This window comes from Leopardus geoffroyi, chromosome C2 (assembly GCF_018350155.1).
Source record: "Leopardus geoffroyi isolate Oge1 chromosome C2, O.geoffroyi_Oge1_pat1.0, whole genome shotgun sequence".
Lineage (NCBI taxonomy): Eukaryota > Metazoa > Chordata > Mammalia > Carnivora > Felidae > Leopardus > Leopardus geoffroyi.
In genome coordinates, this window is record NC_059333.1 from 66,815,700 (window position 1) to 66,839,571 (window position 23,872).

Here is a 23,872-nt window from a genome sequence, read left to right on the forward strand (position 1 = left end):
GATATGTAGTTAGTCCAAACTGAAATATTTTATCAACATTAGATACAAGCCAGATTTCAAAGAATGTAAAATATCTCATTAATGTTTTTGTATTGATTGCATGCTGAAATGGTAATATTATGGGTATATTGGGTTCAGTAAAATATATTTTTAAAATACGTTTTATTCATTTTTTTTAGTGTAGCCATCAGCAGTTTTAAAATAATACATGTAGTCCACATTATATTTCTACTGGGCAGCTCATATTTAGAACATGGGGTTTTGCTATTAGAGTTAATGTCAGTATTGCTTTGCTAGCTAAGTCACCTCTCATTTTTCTGAATGTCTTTCCCTTGGCATTCCTCAAAAGTTTTCCTCTTATGGCCTCTGGGTCAAGGCATGCAATCACAGGGTTCACATTTCTAGAATTCAGGATACTTTAGGGTGATAATTAAGATACAATGTGGTAGGAGCAGGAGAAGAAAAGGAATTTAGATTCTGGGATAGAACATAGGTTCACAAGGGCATGTTTTAGAAACTATAAGACAGGACATTTTGATTCGGTTGTTATGCTAATTAGAGTGAATTATTTCTATCTTTAATCTTCATTCTGAACTTAATGATAGAAAATGTTAGCTGTCATGAATAGTGAATGAGGGGGATGCTGGTATAAAATAGAAACCATTTCTCCAAATCACAGCTAGTCGTAGAGGTCAACAAACCTTTGAGTCAAACTTAAAATTAGGAGAAAGGTATAAGTACCTCTTATTTGGTTTTGTTTGTTTGCTTGCTTATTTATAAAGTCAGTGTATAGCCTGGAATCAATTCAATATACAGCTCCAATCATTTTCTAGAATGCTGAGTTTCCCTTAATCATGTTTTTGGAAGTATTCTAGATCAGGGAGAATGCTGAAAAATTGTTTAGCAGTCTTTCTTTAAGGAAGCAAAGAACTCAATCCTCCAGCTCAGGAAATTTTATGTTTTCTTTATGATGATTTCCCAGGGTTAGCAAGAAATAGTAATTGAATGACTAGAGAGTCCGCAGTCTCTCTCAGGAGCCCATCTTAGTATTTAATCTCACTGATAGTAAAGAGCCTTGCTGGTATACAACCAAAAATAATATATATATTTTTAAATGTTTATTTATTTATTTTGAGAGAGAGAGAGAGTGCAAGTGGGGAAGGGGCAAGGAGAGAGGGAGAGAGAGAATCCTAAGCAGACTCTGCAGTGTCAGCATGGAGCCTCACTGGGCTCCAACTCATGAACCAAGAGATCGTGACCTGAGCCAAAATCAAGAGTCAGCTGCTTAACCAACTGAGCCACCTAAGTGCCCCCCAAAATAATATTCTTTAATCTAAGGCATTTTTTCCCTTCCTTCCTTCCTTCCTTCCTTCCTTCCTTCCTTCCTCCCTCCCTCCCTCCCTCTCTCTCTGCCTACTTCTTTCTTTCTTTCTTTCTTTCTTTCTTTCTTTCTTTCTTCTTCCTTTCACCAGTGGAAAACAACTGGTGACCACAGTCTTTTAAATTTTTTCAAGTATATAAAAGTTTGAATGCAATTAATTCCCCTCTTCTTCCCTTCAGAAATCATTGTATTAGCTGCAAACTCTATGCAGTTGCAAGTATTTGGTCCCTACCTTGCATTTATATTTTTGTTCCTCTCCTTTACAAATCAACTTAAATTTTCTTTATTGAATTTCATCTTGTTGTTCTATTTTCTCATTTATCAAAGTCACTATGAATGTTTTTTCTTTACCTCATCTTACCAAATAGATGTGTATCTGAACCTGTGGTGTCAGAATGTCATAAACTGTGGCAATACTAAAATGTATGTTCCAGTAGGGAACCAAGAGAAACCAGATTCTGGTGAAGAACATAAATGAGAAGGAACAAAGATGATATTATGAGAAATTCAGTAATTGAAAACCATATAGGGGTCACTCACCATAGACCACCAGGGAAGACAAAAAGACAGAATTTACTGAATTACAAATAAAATAATTCCTAAGTATCTAGAGTTAAATTGTATAGTCTTGCTTATCTCAATTACTAGGCTATTTAGAAGTCTCCTGCTCATCCAGTTTAAAACAATTCAGTTTAAGTGTTTTTATTCAGAGTATTGTTCTTTGAGATCAATGGAGAAGAAATCTTAAAAATAAATCAGAATAAATCTCTTCTAGTCACTCTTTTTAGACCAATATCACCACTGGTGAGTTACTCATTCTAATTGCTGTTGTTTTGCTGGACACCAAATAAAACTGAGAGAAACATAACCTTTTTCCATTAATCTGAAGAATCATTGCCTCAGTAAAAATGCAAAATACTCATGAGTCAATTGCTTACTGATGGATCAATTATCTTGAGAAGTTAGAGTAGGTAATACTGTCTTCTTTGACTATGTGGGTGGGGAAGGGGAGAATTACTAAAAAAAAGTAGGTGACAATTCCAGGTGTCTGATATAATTGCAATTATCTACGTTTTGTTTTTGTTTTTGTTTTGTTTTGTTTTGTCTGTCTTCATCACAGGTGTATAAACTCCTTGATGATAGTGACTGTCTTATTCCTGGTCTCCTGGTCTCACTTCAGGGCTCAGAACAAAAGGTATTCAATAAGTGATTGATGAGTGAATGAATGAATTCACAGGTAAATGAATCAAGTTATCCACAAAGAAAAATAAGTGGCAATATCAATATCTCAAAGCAAAATTATCCATTTATTTCTTCTAAAAATATGAATAATAATATAGTTTATGTATAATTTCAGTCTATACTGATGAAACATTAAAGTGACAAAGTCCCTTAATTTTATATAAATTAGTTTGAAAGATAAAATAAATAATATTAACATATAAAAAGAATTACATATAATCCAATGAATATACATTTATATATGGATGTGTGTATATGTGTATATATGATAGTACATGAAAATGAAAATCAAGGTTATCATTAGTGTGTCTTAGGCTTAACTGTAGCAAGTAAATCTTGAATCTGATTTTAATTGGATTATGGCCATGAATTGATGGGGAGATGTTGACAGCCACTCAGGCAAAGGAAAAAATCCTTAAAGGGTGAACAAAAATAAGAATTATCAAGAGTGGGAAGGAAAATGGTAAGGCTATCAATCTGACTTACACCAAGCAGAGAATACTAAGAACTGAGGAAATATTAATACACACACTATCTACCTCTCCATCTGTATTTGAGTCAATAGGCAATTAGAAGAAATTGGTGGTTTTTAAGCAAGAGAATTACAAGATGAAAAGGTTTTGTTGTTGCTGTCATTGTTGTTGTTGTTGTTGTTGCTGTTGTTGTTGTTTTTTAATGCTGTGCCAGGAAGAATTGAAGGCCAGAGGAAAAAGTCCAGCCAGGAGGATATTGTGATGATATAAAGGTGAAGTGATTAGGGCCTGTACAAGGATGACTATGGGCTCAGATAGGAAAAGAGAAATGAAAGACATTTAGTAAAACAAGCCATAGAACTTTGTACCAGGATGTGTATATGGAACAAAGAAAAGTAAAAAAGTAAATTTGAGGTTATGAGTAAGGGGAGATTAAGGACACATATATAATTAGATAAAAGAGAATTTAGGAAGGTGTAATATTTTGAAGGGGACCTGTTAAGTTTTAGTGTCATTAAAATAGCTACTTCTCGAAATAGCTGGAAATTTCAGACTAACAGGGAAAAGTCAGGGCTGATTGCTGAATCTTCCTTCTTCTCAGCCTGATTGCTTCTCTACTCTAGGAATAATTTTCTGTTTATTTCTTTGTTTGTTTTACGTTCTGGCTTTGGACCAAGTTGGAGACTGACTCCTGCCTTTATAGGAATCCTGTATGAGCCTCTGAGCCAAGGCAATTCTTTCATTTATTCATGTATCCAAGTGATATGAAATGTATACCTTCTTTGTGTAGGAATAATGCTGAGTGCTGTAAACACAAAGATGAAAAGATGGCCTCTTAGTAATTATCCAAACAAATAATTATAAAAGATATAATTACTAGTGAAATCTGGTGAAACCTTACTTTTATCCTCAGGGTACAAAATTCATCTTGAAATGATGCCTCTAACTCTGTTCTTACGTGCTTAGCAGAAAATCCAGACTTTTACACAAAAATGCATGGGGCACTGTCAACGTTTATAGCAGCACTATCAACAATAGCCAAATTATGGAAAGAGCTCAAATGTCCATCGGCTGATGAATGGATATTCACACAATGGAGTATTACTCAGGAATCAAAAAGAATGAAATCTTGCCATTTGCAACAACATGGATGGAACTGGAATATATTATGCTAAGTGAGATAAGTCAGTCAGACAAAGATAAATATCAAATGATCTTACTCATATGTAAAATTTAAGAAATAAAACATGAAAATAGGGGAAAGGAATAAGATAAATAAGATAAAATCAGAGAGGGAGGCAAACCATAAGAGACTCTTAAATACCAAGAACAAATTGAGGGTTATAGGAAGGGTGTTGGGTGGGGGGATGGGCTAAATGGGTGATGGGCATTAAGGAGGGCACTTGTTGGGATGAGCGCTGGGTGTTATATGTAAATGATGAATCACTAAATTCTACTCCTGAAACCATTATTACACTAGATATTAACTAACTTGGTTTAAATAAATAAAAAGAAACTCTTGGAGGAATACATGGGAGTAAATCTTTGTGATCTTGGATTAGGCAATGATTTCTTAAAGATGACTCCAAAAGCATGTTCAATGATAATAAAAATAAGTAGGACTTCACTGAAATTAAAAACTTTTGTACTTCAAAGGACATCATCAAGAAAATGAATAGACAACTCAGAGGATGAGAGAAAATATTTGAAATCATATATCTGTTAAAGGGATTGTATCCAGAATATGTAAAGAACTTGTACAATTCAATAGTAGGAAGATAAATAATCCAATTTAAAAATGGGTACAGGATTTGAATAGACATTTCTCCAAAGAATACATACACAATAATGGCCAATAAGCACATTAAAAGATGCTTAACATCATCAATCATGTGGAAAATGCAAGTAACAACCAAAATGAGATACCACTTCATACTCACCCAATAACATAGCTATCATAAAAAAGACAGATAATGAAAATAATATGTATTGGCAAAAATGTGGAGAAATTGAAACTTTCATATGTTGTGGATGGGATTGTGAAACTGGTGCACTCATTTTGGAAAACAGTTTGGCAGTAAGTCAAAAGGTCAAACATAAAGTTCTCATATGACCCACAAATCCGACTCCAAACTATATACTCAGGAGAAATGAAAACATAGTATACATAAAAGCTTGTATACGAATGCTCAGAGCAGTATTATTCATAATAACTCAAATGAGGAAGCAATCCAAATATCCAATGGCTAATGAATGAATAAAGAATACATGGTGTATCCATGCAATGAAATATTATTTGGCCATAAAAGGAGTGAAGCACTGATCTATGCTACAACACAGATAAGTCTTGAAAACACTATATTAAACGAAAAAAGCAGACACAAAAGGCCATATGCAACATGATTCCATTATATGAAATGTCCAAAAAAAGTCAGTCATAGAGACAGCAAATAGATTGGCGGTTTCCAAGTGCTTGGGTGAAAGGCAAGGACAATGACTGCTAATGGAGATGGGGTTTCTTTTTGGGCTGATGAAAATATTCTAAAATTAGATAGCAGTGACAGTGGCACTACTCTGTGAATGTACTAAAAACAAAAAAAACCCCAATGGACAATTATGATGTGTGCATTGTATCTTAATAAAGCTGTTAGTATAAGTAAGTAAATAAGGAGGAAAAAAAAATCCAGCCTTTTCAAAGCTTCCAGAATAATTTAAGATCCTTTAGAAGTGTAATATGTTTTCTTTCCACTACCACATAGCATCTCTTTTACATATTAGAGTGCATAGAAAATTCTGGATCTAAACCTACTTCAGTATTGCTAGGTTTGGAGTATGGAGTGAAAAAGTATAGAGTGAAGCCAAGTAGGATATAAAGCTGAATAAGCAAGGAGAAGTCAAATATTCATAGTGGACCTTTCTGACCTCTGTAAGACTTCTTCATAATTTGCTTTTATGAAATGGGACCTAGTCTTCATAGGAATATTCCACAGAACTGCTGTTTGTTAAAAGGAACAAAGAAAAGCAAACAGATCTCTTTATTTTGCATAATTGGAGATCTTTTGGTGTAAGTTGAGCTGGCTTCTTTTGATGAAATGCTGCCATTTGCCATTTTTGGACTCTCCATATTTCTGTTTCTCATCTTTTTTTGTCTGGTAACAGAGCCCGTCACCAATTTTTCTCTGGTTCTTCATAGCCAGGTAAACTTCTCTTAGTTCTCTATCTGTAGGCCCAAACACTGCCTTTGGAACTTTTCCTGACAGGGTCTTTAGAGCTGCCTGATTTTTTTTTTTTTTTTTTTTTAACTCTTGCCTGCTTTGCTGGCCAAGGAAAGGAATCTGTTCTCACTAAGAGGTGTCATCCTGCCCCCTGCAGTAGCATTGGCTCTCTACTTTCAGGTTTTCCCGAGTCTAGCTAACATGGTTTCTTTTTTTTATTTCTTTTTTTATCTTTAATTTTTATTAAAGCTTTTAAAAATGTTTATTTATTTTGAGAGAGAGCGCGAGAGAAAGCATGAGTAGGGGAGGGGCAGAGAGAGAGAGAGAGAGAGAGAGAGAGAGAGAGAATCCCAAGCAGGCTCCATGCTGTCAGTGCAAAGCCAGACACAGTGTTTGATCCCACAAACTGTGAGATCAGGACCTGAGCCAAAATCAAGAGTCAGACACTTAACCGACTGAGCCACTCAGGCACCTTTAGCTTTGTTTCAAACTTCAACTCCTTATCAGCCTCCAGTTCCTCATATTAGCCTCCTTCTCCTGTCTTCTTTTTATATAGTCTGTAATGCTCTTTTGGATTCTCCAGGGATGTCCTAGACCAGGGCTTTTCATACTTTAAATTATATAGGAATCACCTGGGGGTCATGTTAAAACATTATTTTAATTTAGTAGGTCTGGGGCCTGAGATTCTGAGTTGCTAACAGTATCCTAGGGGAAGCCACTGCTGCTGATCCATGGATCATCCTCTTAGAAGCAAGGTTCTGAAGACTTTCTTCTTGGAGTTTCCCTAGCTCAGGTTTAAGTAAGCTACTTCATCTGAAGATGGGATGGTGGTTACCACAGCATCTACCTGGCCCAATTATGCTTCCTTTCACCTGCATTCCTGGATCCCCGAGCTTGCAACTATACCTCTTAGGGGACTCAGCATGAGTCCAAGTGGAATCAACCTCATATCTAGTCACCAAATGTCAGGGAACCTCATATAGACCCTTCTGCCACTCAGCTGCAAGGTTTCCAAAGCTGCTCTCTGTGTTCTCCTGTTTTTCTTTCTGTAGCTATAGCCACTCTTAGATATCTGTTTCACTCCGAGCTTGGCTATAGAGTAGGGCACAGACTCCTTACCTCCTTAGTCTCACAGTCTTTTGATGTCTCCAGGCCCTATTGATTTTAAGGGTGGTCCTTCCAATTGTTTTGGAAAAATGGTCTTTTTTACTATGTTTATAGCAAAAATTATAAACATACAGAAGGTGCAGAGATTTAAGTTCTTAAAATCCTGGTCCCTGTTTTATAACTGCAGCTCTCTTCTGAAATGGTAAAATGAATGCCTAAGATCTCTCCCCTCTGTTACCCAAGTCCAACTTCCTTCTGGATGTTTCATATCAATTATCTTTGGTTTCTTCCTGTTTGGTTTTGTGACCTCCCTCCTTGGGTGCTTTCCAATATCTGACCCACCTTCTCATGACATACTTCTGGTTCCTTACCTGTTCCAACCTAACACACCATTTTGCTTCCTCCAAGGAGACAAAGAAATAGGAAAACTCTATTGGTTTGACAGCAATCTTTAAGATATTTTAGAATGCTGGCCTTGCCAGTATTACTTGACTTCTTCCCCCTTGACTGCAGCTCTGGCTCCTGACAAGTACTTTGGACTTCAGTTATGTTAGCACTATATCTTTGTCAACTGTCTGGGTGTGCCATTGAACTGATATTTTCTGCCACTTAATTTGGACTCTGTGTTTCTAGCCCCACTTTCCAGCTCTAGTCCACAAATCTGCTGCCAAACAATAAGTATTTAGCATAGGGCAGTTAGGGCCATCTCTCAGATTTGTACGTGATTGACTATTAACTATTTTGCTACCTTTTAAAAATGTAGGAAAATCAAAATTTCATATTATAGATTCAAAATAAATTGAGAGGGAATATCATGTCTTTAAAAGTTGACCCACCAATTCTTAACTGCACTGGCCTCTTTGTGTATGCTGTTCCTTTTTAACATTTCCCCCCACTGCTCTTTACATGACTCATTCCTTCTTACCATTTATGTCTTAGCTTAAACATCAACTTTCAGAGACCCTGACATCCAGTCTAAGAAGTTTCCACCTTCTTGTTTCGTCATGCTTACTTTAATCTGTTTATCTCTTCATAGCTTAATCACAAGTTGTGCTTTTATATTTACTTTTATTATTTTTTAATCTATTCACTGGGCTATAAATTCTATAGGACACAGGAGCTGTGTCTGGTTAGCCAAATGTTAAATCACCAGCATGCTGATTAAAATAAATATATAAACCAGCATGTTATATTGTAGGTATTCAATAAACACTTGGTGAATAGATGCTTAAATTGGATCTAACCTTGATAGAGGACACATCTACCTGAATTAACTCAACCAAAAGAGTGCTTTAAGAGCCTTTTAGTAATGATGGAGGTCCAAAACTTTCAGTTGAAATAGGCTGAATGAGAAGCATGTAGAGTCATGTGGAATTCTATAACTCCAGAAACGCTAGATAGATTTCAAGACTAAGCAATCAAACATAGCTGCTCTTGTGGCCTAGTTTTTACTGAAATCCTTCCTGAGACCATCAAACATGATCAATTCTTGGATTAACAGACAAAGGATTAACGTTGCCTCCTGCTTCAAATGGCTTGGAAAGCTGATAGAAGTCATTAATATCCCTTGAAAGATTATTCTTTTTTCTCTGCCCTTAAATTATTTGCTATAGCTCCTGTATATGATTTTAAAGGTTATCCCTTATTGATTTTTAATTTTTTTTTAAGAAACAGATATGAAGTTTCTAGGTAAATCAACAAGTTAATGGAGAGAAGTACAACCTGGTATAATTAGGGAATGGAACTCTGCATGATTTTAGAAACATTAGGTATATTGTTACAGCTTCCTAAAAACAGCACTGAAGAAAATTAAACTAATTTTCAGTCATGGTTGTGAGAAAGGAAAACAGGAACATAGTGAATATTTATAGGCAACATTTTTAGTCTCTGTTCTCAGAGACAGCTCCATTAGGCTTAGACTATTCAAATTTATTAAGCCCAAGAAAGGCAAATAAGCTCCATATAAAAGAACAACACATATACAGGGTGCCTGGGTGGCTCAGTTGGTTAAGTGTCTGACTTCAGCTCAGGTCATGATCTCACAGTCTGTGAGTTCGAGCCCCGCGTTGGGCTCTGTGCTGACAGCTCAGAGCCTGGAGCCTGTCTCAGATTCTGTGTCTCCCTCTCTCTCTGACCCTCCGCCATTCATGCTCTGTCTCTCTCTGTCCCAAAAATAAATAAACATAAAAAAACAACAACACATGTATGAATGTAGGTAAATGTGACTGTAAGAGAAGAGGAAGAGGAACATCATTTTTTGTGGGCACAGAAAAAAAAAGTGTTCTTTTCCTGGAGTGTGAAACCATTACAACTCCAAAAGTGTTTGATAGAACTAAAGCCAAATATGTGCATAGCATATGACTCAGCAATTCCACTTCCAGGATATACCCAGTATCAAGGCATACATATATTCACCAAAAAGCATGTACTGGAATGTATATAGAAGCACTATTTATAGTAGCCTTAAACTGGAAACCTCCCAAATATCCAGCAAAAATAGAAAGGAAAAATAAACAAATACTATCCTGCCATGGAGAATTAAGATCTAAAACTGTACACAACAATATAAGACCTCACAAATGTAATATTGAGCAAAAGAAAACAGACTCCAAGAGTATATATGGTATGATTCAAATGATATAAAATATGAATACAGACAAATCGTTGCTGTTAGAAATCAGGATAGCCGTCATGCTTGAAGAGAAAAGTAGGGAATAGAAAGGGGCATTAGGGCTTTGGGTTTCTAGAATGCTGCTAATATTCTGTTTCTTGATTTGGGTATTGGCTAAATGGCTCTATTCAATTTGTGAAAATTCCTCAAGCTATGTGCTCATGATATATGCACTTTTCTATATATTATATATTAATTTTTTAAAAGATAGTTCTCTTTGGGAACAAAGGATTCTCTATTTTCCCAACTATCAAACAGTCACTCTCCTTTCTGCTTTCATCCTTTTTGGTTGTTATCTTGAAAATTTAAAAGAGGGACAAGAAACAATGATTTAAATGGCTAAATGCAAATGCAAACAGTGAGAACCAGACTTTTTTTTTTTTTTTTTTGGAAAGGAAAGAAAGCAAGAAAGATAAAGAGAAGAGGAGAGAAGAAAAGAAAATAGAAATCCCATCACTTAGTGTCAGCTCTTATCACTCCCTTCTGGTGACTGAATACTAGACCTCAGTCAGACAGCTGCCTGTTCCCTGAGCCTATCCACAGAGTATCACAGAGGAGCCTAATTCTGCATAGTCTGGGTGCTTTGTCAGGAAGCCATGGCTGAATGGAGAAAGGGGACAGAGAAGAAGGGTAGGAAAGAATAAAAAGAAGGGAACCACATCTTCAGTGAGACTCACTACCTGCACACTGCTTTGAAAATTTTACTTATTTTCTTGTCATTTAACTCTTCAATAGCCACTTTAGGGGAATACACTCACTAAAAATTATTATATTGTAGTTTTCAAATCAAACTCATGTAAACTAGATACAAGTTCTCCATTTATTCCTTAATATTAGCAGTAACACTAAACACTTGTTCCTTTAATACCACGACCAAATTTTATCTTTTCTCTCTTTCATACAGTATTTATGTAAGTGAATTGTTTTCATTCTCAAAAATTTCAATGGCTTACAGGAGATAAACCTAAAAATCACTTTCTGATACACTCTTTTGAGTGGTTGAAAACTGACCTGGCTGGGGCTGTTGAGTTAAGCCACAGAGGTAAAAAACAAGAGTCAAACAGTTTAATCCCAAATATCACTGATGTATAGGAAGAGATGTATGGGATGATTTGTAATGGCTCTTATCTGTTCCTGGGGTATCTACATATAACTTCTAAAGGAAAAAGCCCAACTGGCTCTTTTGTCTACGAATAGCAAACCACCAGAAGCATCTGGATGATCCATTTTTCATCCAGAAATGAAGCAGTAACATAAATACTGTTGCTATTTTGTGAGCTGATCAAGTTCCAGAAGTTTGTTTGACTACTATGGCCTATAGTTCTAGGTAGAAGAAACTCCAACTATCACCAGGTGCCAATTCCCCATTTTTATAGATGAGGAAGCAGAGGTGAACTAGCTTATTCAAGGTCACACAGGAAGTTAGTAACTGGAGCCCAGGTCAATCCAGCTGTGGCATCTGAGTGATATGTGATGCACATTATCATACAACATTTTCAAGAATCTGGTTTCAGCTCAGTTTCAGGGCACAGTAGAGGATTAACTATTTTCAATTTTTAAATTCTAGATATAATTATCATAGAACTATGAGTACAGATTGTAGAATAAATGGTCCCCAAACGGTGCTTCTTTAAAAAAAAACTTTTCTTCCATAATCTTTCCTCTGCTGTTTCCTAATATCACTTAGTCCTTCGTTACCTATTTTTACTCATTCATTCTTCTCATTTCTGGGTTCAATTGACAGATGATCTAAAAATAATTATACCAGTGAAAATGTTTACCTATAGACCTTTCACTAGTTTAAAGAGAGTAGTTACAAGAATACTGAAGTAGGAATAAAATTCTATCTTGTATAAAATTTTACCCAAATTCTATTTCCTTTAGAAAAATATTCAAAGCATAATTCTAAATTTTTTAAAAAATAAATTATGTTATTCTTAATATTGAACAACTATGGAAATTTAAAGAATATTTGGTAGTAAATATTTTGTTATGTAAGTAAATTGTTTTACAAAGTTTTTATTTATTTTTTTATTTTTTTATTTTTTTATTTTTATTTTTTTTTTTTAAACGTTTATTTATTTTTGGGACAGAGAGAGACAGAGCATGAACGGGGGAGGGACAGAGAGAGAGGGAGACACAGAATCGGAAACAGGCTCCAGGCTCTGAGCCATCAGCCCAGAGCCTGACGCGGGGCTCGAACTCACGGACCGCGAGATCGTGACCTGGCTGAAGTCGGACGCTTAACCGACTGCGCCACCCAGGCGCCCCTACAAAGTTTTTAAAATAAAGCATCAATTTTTCTCCTTTGGAAAAAACAAGATTTAAAAGAGTTGTCTCAGATGCTAGGGTGTTATGACATGCAGTTTACACAGTATTTTAGCACAAATTAAACTTGCTTAATCCTCAAGAAGTATGAGAAGTAAGCAGGAGAAACATTATTATTCCCATTTTACAGATGAGAAAATTGAGACTAAGCGAAGTGAAGAGATTTTTGCACAGTTACATAGCAATTTAGTGGCAAGAATTTACTTAAAACTAGATTTTTGGTCTCTAAGTTCTGTGTTTTTTTTAAATGCTATGTGATGGTTGCTACCCTCCTTCTCCCCTGCTGCCCCCCACAACATTCAGTGTGCTCCCCATTCCACATGGTTCTTATAAAGTGGACTCTTCAGAGAATATACTCAGGAAGACATATTGAATTAAAAATTCTGGCTGTACAAGCCTCTACCCTCCCACCCAAGTAAAAATCCTGGCAAGGCCATCTGTTTAGTCAAGCATGTGCCTGATGGCTGTGGGAGGATCGACAACTGTACCACCATGGATTCAGGCCCTAGAGAGTAAATATTGAAACATGTGTTTGTTTCTGTACATGTGCCTCAGGGCTCAGTGATGGGCACATTTTAAAGATCTAAATAATAATAGTGATGGTGTTGCTGCCAGCCCTATTCCTATTGCAGTACCTGAGTTCCTTGAAGGAGAGATATAGCCATTTTGCTGATTACACATTCTGTTTCCCTTTCATGCAGTATCTCTAACCAAACCCCAGCTGTCCCCTACCTGCCTTGGTTCTCTCCTTTCTACTTTCCCAGCCATGTTTTTTCTTTTTGAAGGGTGCACTGTATATTCCCATGGATTCTTGATAATTGATTTTTTGCAAAAAGTTGCCTAAATTCCTTTTTTCCTCCTCTATATGATGGGCTACCTCATTGCATGTATCAGTAAGAAGCAAATAAAACAGTCATCAAGAATTTCTGGAGAAAGATATGCAACAGGAGTCATGGCACTATATAAAACAAATAGAAAGCTGTACCTGCCCTAATGTACCATCACAATTGGCTTGGATAATAAGAGATGAGATCACCTAAGAAAAGCAATCTTTAAATAGGTGCCCAATGTTATATGTGATGGTACATATAGGATGATCAAAGACATTCTGAGTAAAGGAATCAGGTGGGGTTCCACAGGGGTACCTTTTAGAAAGAAGGGGGAAACAATGTTAAGTGATGGTTGGCACAGGGGTAGCTTTTAGAAAGAAGAGAAAACAATGTCAAGTCATGATTTAGGTGGATGTAGACCCAATTAACTCCATCAGCATTCACTTCCAAACACCCTAAATAAATATACCATCCAACTTTTTTTTAAAAATGAGTTTTCCATCCAATCTCAGCTTAGGATAAGACCACTAGCCACTTCCCTCAGATCAGATTGCCACAGAACCCATGTTCCTTATATTTAGAAGTCCAGAAGGTACACTGAGAAGAAGTGAGTTTCAAAGGAATGATGCATGTAGAGTTTGGGAAAAAAGATTTGGACAAAACTTATCCAGTTGGAGATAGAAGTTTGCACAAAGTCAGTAACAAGTATGGGGAAAGGAGGTGTGGCTAAAGCAAAAGAAAAGCCATGTCAGGTTGTAGAGAGAGAAAATAAATGGAGATTGGAAAAGAAGGGTGAAATAATGGAAGTTCCTGAAGATCAGACTAACGATAACAATGGCTAACATTTATCGAGCCTCAATTATATACTGGGCTTGGGCTCTGTTGGGTACCATAGTCAGTATCTTATTTTAGTTTCCCAACAATCCTATGAGAAAGTTATGAATCCTGTTTCACATGATATAATGTAATAGCGAAAAATGTTGACCAAAGTCATATATAGCTATTAAGTCACATTAGTCATACCTCTGCTTGAATCTGCAGTTCATGCTTTTTCCCCTTTTTGTAATTTGAGTAACAAACAGTTTATGCTGGTTGGCAAGTTCTGGAGTTTCCCAGGTGTGATCCGAAGCTGGTCCCTGTACACTGAGAGCTGTGAGACTGAAGTAAGAGGCAGTCTGCTCCAGATTGGTAGGTGGCAGATTTAATAAGCAGAAGAACTTAAGTATGAGGCTTGTCTTGGGCAGCCACAAGATGTAGATCTCTGCACCCACCTGCCAGAATCTTAGAAGTTTATAATAGAGGCCTGAACTAAGTTCAGTCATGCATACCATCCAGATGGTCTCAATACTATATCCCTGTCTTAAGGCTATGTCACTGGAGCAGCTTCTGGTTGTAGGAAAGGCAAGCAGAATGCACATTCCAAGGACAGAGGGGGTGGTGAGGAGCCTCTGATTGCCTAGGTCCTTCTTACAGGTCAACTGGTGGTCATGTCCTCTCTATGACCTCCCCCAACAGTTTAGATTGACTGTGCAAGGAAGTTGGGAATCTTTATAGGTTTTGTTTTTCAATTTAACTTTATTTTTGTCAGGGTAATATAAGCAAATGATTTAAAAAGCTAAGTATAAGACATAAAATTTAGCAGTTTCCTGTCTACTCTTCCCTCCTCATCTCCAGGTATTGCTCCTTAGAGGCAACCATGTCCATTTCTTTTAGCTTTTTCATTTTACTCCATTTTGTATATTTCACAGTTATATGTGTATACTGCAATTTATTATTTTATCATTTTTAAACGTTATTGATATCTTGCTTTTGTAGATGAGGATTTATCTTTTATATACTTCTACTTTTTCTTCCCCTCTTCACTCCATCCTCTCAACTGTTATATAATTTTGAGAGGTAAATTAATATCTAATGTTTACATTATGATGATATAAATACTGTTTACTGCCTAATTAAGTAAAGTATTCTGATTATGTTTCCTTCTTATATAACTTTTTTTCCTTTTTTGGAATAAAAAATTGCCTTGGTTGTTTAATGACTTTGTTTCCTATACACCTATTGCTAATTCTTTCTAAATACCCCATATATATTTAAAAAATTTTTCAAAGTTTATTTTGGGAGAGAGATGAACGAGCATGAGTGGGGGAGGGGTAGGGAGAGGGGGAGAGAATCCCAAGCAGGATCCACACAGTGTGGAGCCTGACACAGGGCTCAAACCCACGAATCATGAGATCATGACCTGAGCTGAAGTCAGACGCTTAACCAACTGAACCACCAGGTGCCCCTACTCCATATATTTTCAAAAAGCATCTCACAGTACTCTTTCCATATGGTAAAATGCATCGGATAACCTATCAGTTTGTTTGTTTGTTTATGTATATATGTATGTATGTATGTACGTATGTATTTATTGTCTTTGAGAAACTTTCTCTGCCCTTGTCTCCTGCATTCATCTAGATTGGTTGTGCTACTGTTATCCTTCACTGCTTTCTGGGGTTCATGTTTCCTGAATTCTGTATCTTCTTATTTCTAATTTACTCTGTTGCTCTTAGTGGGGCATATTCCCTATAACCATCCTAAGAAAGGGTACTTAGAAGGTCCAGTTTTGAGTCTTTGAATGCCTAAAAATATCTTTAGTCTATGATTGATAATTTGACTTAGTATAGACTTTAATGCTAGAATTTCCCTTAGACTTTTGAAGGTAATTTTTTTTAGCAGAATCCAGTGTTTATATTAAAAAGTCTAATGATTTCTAATAATTTATGATTCATTTTTTTTCAGAAAATTTTATCTCTTATGCTATTGTTTTCTTTTTTAAAAATTTTTTAAGTTTTATGTATTTATTTTTGAGAGAGAGACAGAGAGAGTGAGCAGGGGAGGGGCAGAGAGAGAGGGAGAGAGAGTGAATCCCAAGCAGGCTCTGTACTGTCAGCATGGAACCCGATGCGGGGCTCAAACTCACACACTGTTAGATCATGACCTGAGCCAAAACTGAGAGTCGGACTCTTAACTGACTGAGCCATCCAAGCGCCCTGCTATGCTATTGTTATGCTTGGTGCCTGGGTCTTTTTCTTATCCTTTCCCTTCTATTATCCTTCTTGTCATTTATTCTATATTTTATAGTTTTCCACAATTTTGTCTTACAAGCCTTCTACAGCATTTTAATTTATATCATGTTTTTATTTATAAAAGTTCTTAGTTTCTAGTTGTTCTTTCCTCCTCATTTTATACTCATAAATATGCAGCATCTTCTATTTTTTTCTCCACAAATATTAAGTTATGAGTATTCTGCTTTCAGAAAAAAAATTTTCTCCCTGCATTTTCAGTTTCTCTATGCTTTTTCTTTTGTTTGTTTTGGTCTGTTTTTCATATTGAAAGTTTTCTTCAAATGTCTAGTAGTCCTTGCCTGACCATTCATATGTAAGAATGAAGAACTATAAAACTGGAAGCTCTGTGTGTGGGAGCAATGTGGGGATGTGGGGTGATAAAACAGCAAGATTGCTTTTTCTTTGAGAACCCCCAAATGCCAGTATTGGGTAGTTATGTTCTCTCTGGAGTCATTCAATTTCTACACAGAAAAATTTCCAATCTATTGTTTGGAGCCAATGCCCTGGCCTTTGTAAAGACTTCTGGGGCACCTATGTGGCTCAGTTGGTTTGGCCTCCGACTCTTGATTTTGGCTCAGGTCATGATCTCAGGATTCTTTGAGCCCTGCTTCGGGCTCTGTGCTGGCAGTGACAAACCTGCTTGGGATCCTCTCTCTGCCCTTCCCTTGCTTGTTTTCTCTCTCCCTCTCTCTCTCTCAAAATAAATAAATAAACTTAAAAAAGAAAAAGACTGCTTAAAAGAGGAAGCAGATTGAAAGGGAGCAGTCTCCCTATTCAACGTACAGACTTTCATTTATTCCCCTTATTTTGAGCTTCAACCCTCATTCTACCTCTAGTAATCCTAACATCTCCAAATTGAGAGTCTCTCCCTGATCCATTTTCCAGCAAAGAAATCTCTAGTCTTATGCAATGATATAGGAGGAGAATTGGGGGCTGTAACCATTTCACATACTGATTTCAATCAATCCCTTTTTATCAGCTTTGTTCTTGCACTTGTCTCCAGGGACTCCCTTTCAGGTCCTGAGCCTTTAAGAGGTTCCAGGGAAGAGATCACCCACTTATTGATATCGCATTCTACAGGAATTTTTGTTGTTTCCTCCTTTCTGTTAAGACAACTATTATTCCTTCATCCACCAAGTTTCTTTTCTTGCTCTCTTGGACCTAATGAGTTAAAAAAACCAAAAAACAAAATTACCTTACCTTCACTTTGATGGGGTTCCTGAGATATATAGATGCCTGGTTTACATGTTTAACATTGTCACAAGTTTGGTTCCCTGGAAGCAGTCGCTGAGATACTTTGGGGTTTAAGGTTAGACATCAATACTTGTTAAATGTTTTTTTAATGTTTATTTATTTTTGAGAGAGAGAGAGAGAGAGAGAGAGAGAGAGAGAGAGAGAGAGAGAGAGTTGGGGAGGAGCAGAGAGAGAGGAAGACACAGAATCTGAAGCAGGCTCCAGGCTCTGAGCTATCAGCACAGAGCCCAACATGGGGCTCAAACCCACAAACTGTGAGATCATGACTTGAGCCAAAGTTGGACACTTAACCGACTGAGCCACCCAGGTGCCCCTAGAGATCAACACTTGTGAAAAGAAAAGGGAGGAAGCAAGTTTGAACAGAAGGAAAAGCAAACCATGATGCAAGTCTGATAAAGCCTCAGCCAACCCAGCAAAGAGCTTGTAGGAGCAGTGCTAGTAAAAATTGTCCTTCATCCAGCAGAAATGGCTAAGCCTTTATACTCCTGTCTCACTGGGATATGGGCTGCCCTGGGAAGGGTGTAAACTCACCAAGGCAGCTCTCTGAAGCTGAGAAGGAGCTGACAGCTATAGAATATCAGCTGTCTATGCTCTTCACAACTGGGTAGCAGGTCCTTCCATGAAAGGGGGGTCTGGGTAGTGTATCTCTATGTCAACCACAAACAGGGAGCCCTACATAGGTTATCTTTTAAAATATCTTTATTGAGAGATAATCTACATACCAAATAAATTCACCCATTAAAAGTATACAATTCAATGAATTATAGTATATTCACAGAATTGTATATCCACCATCATAATTTAAAAGAAACTCTTCTCCCCTTATCCATCACCCCTCAATCCTCTTATCATCCCCATCCCTAGGCAACCACTGATCTACTTTCTATTTCTAGAGATCTCTCTATTCTGGACATTTTATATAAATGGAATCATACAATATGAGTCCTTTGTGACTGGCTTCTTTCATTTCATGTTTTCAAGGTTCATCAGTGTTGTAGCATATGTCAATTCTTCAGTTCCTTTTATTGCTGAAAACGATTCCACTGTATGGATATTACTTATTCTTTTATCAGTTGATGGACATTTGGACTATTTTCACTTTTTGGCTGTTATGAATAATGCTTCTATAAATATTCATGTACAAGTTTTTGTGTGAACACACGTTTTCATTTCTTTTAGATATATACCCAGGAGTGGAATTGCTGGGTCTCTCTATATTTAACTGTTTGAGGACTTGCCAAGTTTTTTTCCAAAGTGGCTGCAGCATTTTGTATTCCTACCAGCAGTTCATGAGGCTTCCAACTTCTCCATATCATCATCAATACTTGTTATTGTCTTTTCTTTTAAAACTATAATCATTCTGTTAGTGTGAAGTAGTAGCTCCTTGTAGTTTTCTTTGGCATTTCCTTGATAGCTAATAATGTTAAGTATCTTTCAATATGCTTATTGGCCATTTGTATAACTCTTTAGAAAAATGTCTATTCAAATGTCTGTTAAAATTGGATCATTTGTCCTTTTATTATTTACTTTTTAACAGTTCTTTGTAGACTCTAGATATAAGTCTTTTATCAAATATGTGATTTGCAAATATTTTCTCTCATTCTGTAGATTGTCTTTTTACATCCTTGATGATATCCACTGAAGCACAAAGTTTTAAAATTTTGATGATGTCTAACTTATTTTTTCTTTTGTTGTTCATACTTTTGGTGTCATATCTAAGAAACCATTCTATAATCCAAAGTCATGAAGATTTTCACCTGCATTTTTTTCTAAGAGTTTTATACTTTTAGCTCTTACATGTAGATTTTGATTCATTTTGAGTTAATTTTTATGGTATGAGGTAGGGAAGCAAATGTGAATATGTAGTTGTCCCAACTACCATAGATGTTAAAGCTTGAGAATGGCACAATTAATTTAAAAATAATTAAGAAAATAGCGATTAAACATCTATTCTGTATCTAGCATTTTGTTAGGCATTATGAGATATTGGGCTGCCATCCCTTTTCTGGTTATTAGATTCTGATTCTTATGCACTATATTAATTGCCTTTAAAATTTATTAATTGCTACCATAGAGTATTAAACAGGATAATTGTTATGCACAGAGTATTTAAAATATGTCACTAAGAATTCTTTTTTGCTGGACCTGAGTACAGTAAGCAGTTCATTTTGAGTAGATTTGTTTAAGTGCCTATGAATTTAGGAAAAATGGATTGGGTATTTGGTTTTTGTCAGGTATTGAATTAAGTACCAGAGATACAAAGAAATGTAAAAATACTCTTTTTTTAAAAAAAAATTGGGCTCACAATGTAGTGGGAGAGAGTGACACATTCTAAAGAAATTTCAACCCACTATCTAAACAATCACCCTATCTCATACCAAATCATCTTGTCCATGACATTCTAAGAGACTTACTGATGTCATAATTTGTCTTTAGAGTTCCTTTTGTTTAGCAGAACTCTAACCTTAAAGAAAATAATTTACTTTTAAGATTCCATGCTGTTTCCTGATGGTGGTCTTTATCTATGTGCTTAAAATCATTTAAAAAAAATCTTGCAATTTTATATTCATTTGTCTACAATCTCTGTCATAAAGAGCTACTTTCTCTTTTACCATGTCACTTTTGTTCATTGGGCAAAAATTATCCATTTCCAGTATTCAGTCTCCTTTACTATTTTCTATGGTTACTAAACACTAGATGTGTAACAATTCTGCGAAATTTGACTTAGTTAATTTTCAACCTTACATATGACTCTTAACATGATAGTCTTTTCCATCTTAGTAAATGAAATCACTTAACAGTAGGCCAAGTAGGGCAGAGAGATCTAGTCCAAAATCAAGGGCTATAATAAACAAGTTACAGTATATAAAATAGGAAAAACAGTTTTTTAAAAAAGATAATGGATGAAGGTGACTCTCTATAATTTAATAGAGTGAGAAAACAGATAAGAACAAGTATAAATACCTTTACAGTAATATAATTTTTTAAAGTACAGAATATATTTTTGGTCCTGAGGATTGTAGTAAAGATAGCAGAAACTCATCTGAGTCTCAAATCTCCTTATCCTAAAATAAATGCACTTTGGTCTGAAGGTATGGTACAAATTCATAAGTGTCTTTCCTACTTTCCTTCTCAAATTCCAGCCTTGTCTTAGCTATATGGACTCTAGGGGTCTGATTATATTCTGTTTCCTAGGAACAGTCTGACTGACCTTCCCATTCCCTCTCAGAGCAAGGTTCTTTTTTTCCAGCTTAAAACTCCAGAATTCTTTGAGTTTTTGCCTTGAATCTGAAAGCTGTGTATTATCCACAGGCATGACAAAAGTAGTGACATGTGTTCCCATTTTGAGCTCAGGTTACTGATTCTCATAACTCTGGGTACTATGAAGACATGGGATTACCAGAGAATGTAATGTTTCTTCAAAGTTTGAGAATTTCATGGAATGCGTGAATTTTTCTGACTGTCCATCACATATTGTTACAGATGATATACACAGCAGAGGTTAATAAGATTGCACTGGTTCATTATCAACTTCAAGATATGCTTTAAAGTTGCTCTTTTATTTTATTTATTTTGTAAAAATTTTTTAACATTTATTTTTGAGAGATGGAGAGAGACAGAGTGCGAGCCAAGCAGGGGCAGAGAAAGAGAGGGAGACACAGAATCCAAAGCAGACTCCAGGCTCCAAGCTGCAGCCCAGAGCCTGACACAGGGCTCAAACCCATGAACCGTTAGATCATGACCTGAGCCGAAGTCTGACACTTAACCAATTGAGCCATCCAGGCACCCCTAAAGTTGCTCTTTTAAAAATTTAAATCCGTAGTTTCTAATTTTTTTCCTTCTAAAAATAGAGCCATAGAAAACGTCCTCAAGTGAACCCAGCCTCAGTAGTTGGGTTCCTATTAACAGAGATTTTACTGTAAGAAAATTCATGAAGTAGAAAAAAATTTAAAAACAAACAAACAAACAAGTGATTGAATTACAAGCTCTATCAATGTTCCCATTTCATGATTAGAAGTGAAATACTTAAGTCTTTCCCCCATTTTTCACATGCAGATAAAGAACTCTGTATGTGGTATTTCTGTTTACCTTTGTTATTGTGATTTCACTGTTTATGCTGTACCATGATGAGAGGAGATTATATGTGAAATCATTATGAATTATTGTTGGCAGAAAGGAGAACAGCCAGAATAAGTGATTAAAAAGAGAATGAGGCAAGGGTCTGGTGGGGGTAGGGGTGGTGCTGCAGCTGCTACCTCAGCATGAGAACAGAGACCTGTTATGCATGTGTGGGGAACACATGGTCTGCTTCCATCCTTACACAGCCTCTATTTCCGTTGAGTTCTCTGCTGACCCTAGTTCTCAGTCCAGAAGGAATTGGCACAATGTTTACTACCTGGAGGGATTAGAAATAAAGACCAACACCCCCATGGTGCCTTTGAACAAGTAAGCTTAGAAAGCCACAGAAGGGTGGACAGATTGCTAATACCAATGGGAGGTGGGTATGCCTTCTATAGTATGGTCCTAAGGGAATATTGTCTATGGGCAATCAGGAAGAAAAAGATCCAGATTGCTGCCAGAAAAGAATGTCATTGCCTGGGTAGGGACTGATCAGAGATGCTGGCCGTATGTGTACATGCTGTTTAGAGGACTGCTTAGGAAAAATGGGCACACACAAGCAGTCATACCCCTGTTGGAAATTGTCTCTTGACCATTTTCTCCCCTTAACATGGTGACCCCCTCATCTTTCATATAAAACAAACTGGCACCTGATACAAATCTCCTTGGAAATTCTCCTGAGTGTACTTTCTGGGACATGCCAGGTTCATGGTAGTCACTTGGTATCATAGAATCTCAAGAATTAAAAAGCCAGAAAGGGCCTTAGAAGTCATCCAGTTAGCTGTGTAAGCCCAATAGATACTGAGTAAATCATGAATTTCCATCAAGTTTGGCATCTGCCTGTGAATTTATATGATGTCATTTCAATGCTGACAAATGAGCAGCCTGGATAGAGCCAACACTTGTGTGGGATGCTTCATCCACAGGCGTTAGCTGGTTAATTTGATGAGAAATCAGTTCTTTCTGACTCAGTGGACTGCAGCATCAGACTCTCGCCTGCTTTGGGCTTCATTTTTCTGTCACTGTCAATGTGATTGCCAGGGCTCTGATTTTCCCTTCCTCACTCTTTTGATGACTTTCTGGTGGGCTAGATACTTGGCTAACTCTTCTTTCCTCTCTCTAGCCCCATGGGTACTCTGCTTTCTCACAATCTCTCCTCTCAACTCAGGGGGTAAAGAGAGGCATATAATTAGGCCTCATGTTCTAACGATGAGGTTGATTGTTCATCTTCTCCAGAAAGACCTGAAGATCTTCCCTTCTCTTCTGGGGTGAGGATCTCTTCATTCCCTTCATCCCCTCCCCCATCAACACACTGGGAGGATGAGGCAAAGGAAAGCCTTGCAAAGGTCCAGATCTCAGCCTGAGACTGAGGGCCTGAAACTAGGCCAGACATGGAGAAATAACTTCAGAGATTCAGTTCCAAAGTGTACCCTTGAGTGAGGTAAAAATATAGGAGTTTGCATCCTTAAATTAAGGGGACCTTCTAGCTACAGAAGAAATGAACCAGAGCTGGGATAGGCTACAGACATTTCTCTTAAACCTACCTGGCCAAAATCTGTCTTCTAACCTGATGGCATGAGCCTGAGAGAAATACACACATCAGAGAGGGGAACATTAAGAGAAACCAGAGAGACTATACAACTGAGATAAACCAAACAGGAGAAGACAAGTTTTACTTTGGGAATGAATAAAAGCAATGTTTGTCCATTCTACCTCTGAACCAACAAGTAAAGCAATCCTAATCTTGTCAGAGAAGCTTAGGAGTTTTGATAAACATCTATATTAAGGAGGGAAATACCCATAAATTCTGAATCAGTGATATTCAACCTTGGCTTCACATTAGAATCCTCTTGGGAGCTATAAAAACTACTGATACCTGGGTTCTCTCAGAAATTCTGATTTAACTGGTTTGGGATGCCTGATGGGCATTGGAATATTTAAAATCTGTCTAGGAAATCGAACAGTCAAGGGTGAGAACTAATGTTCTGAAAAGAAAGGATCATATGTAGCAAGTAAACGTTTCAGAGATTAAGCTTCTTTTTCTTTTCTCTGGAAAGAGGAGTACCATAAAGCACCTTATAATTACTTTAGGACTCTCTTTTTAGAAGGGAAATTGCCTTAGAATCTGAAGGTGATTTCTTTCAG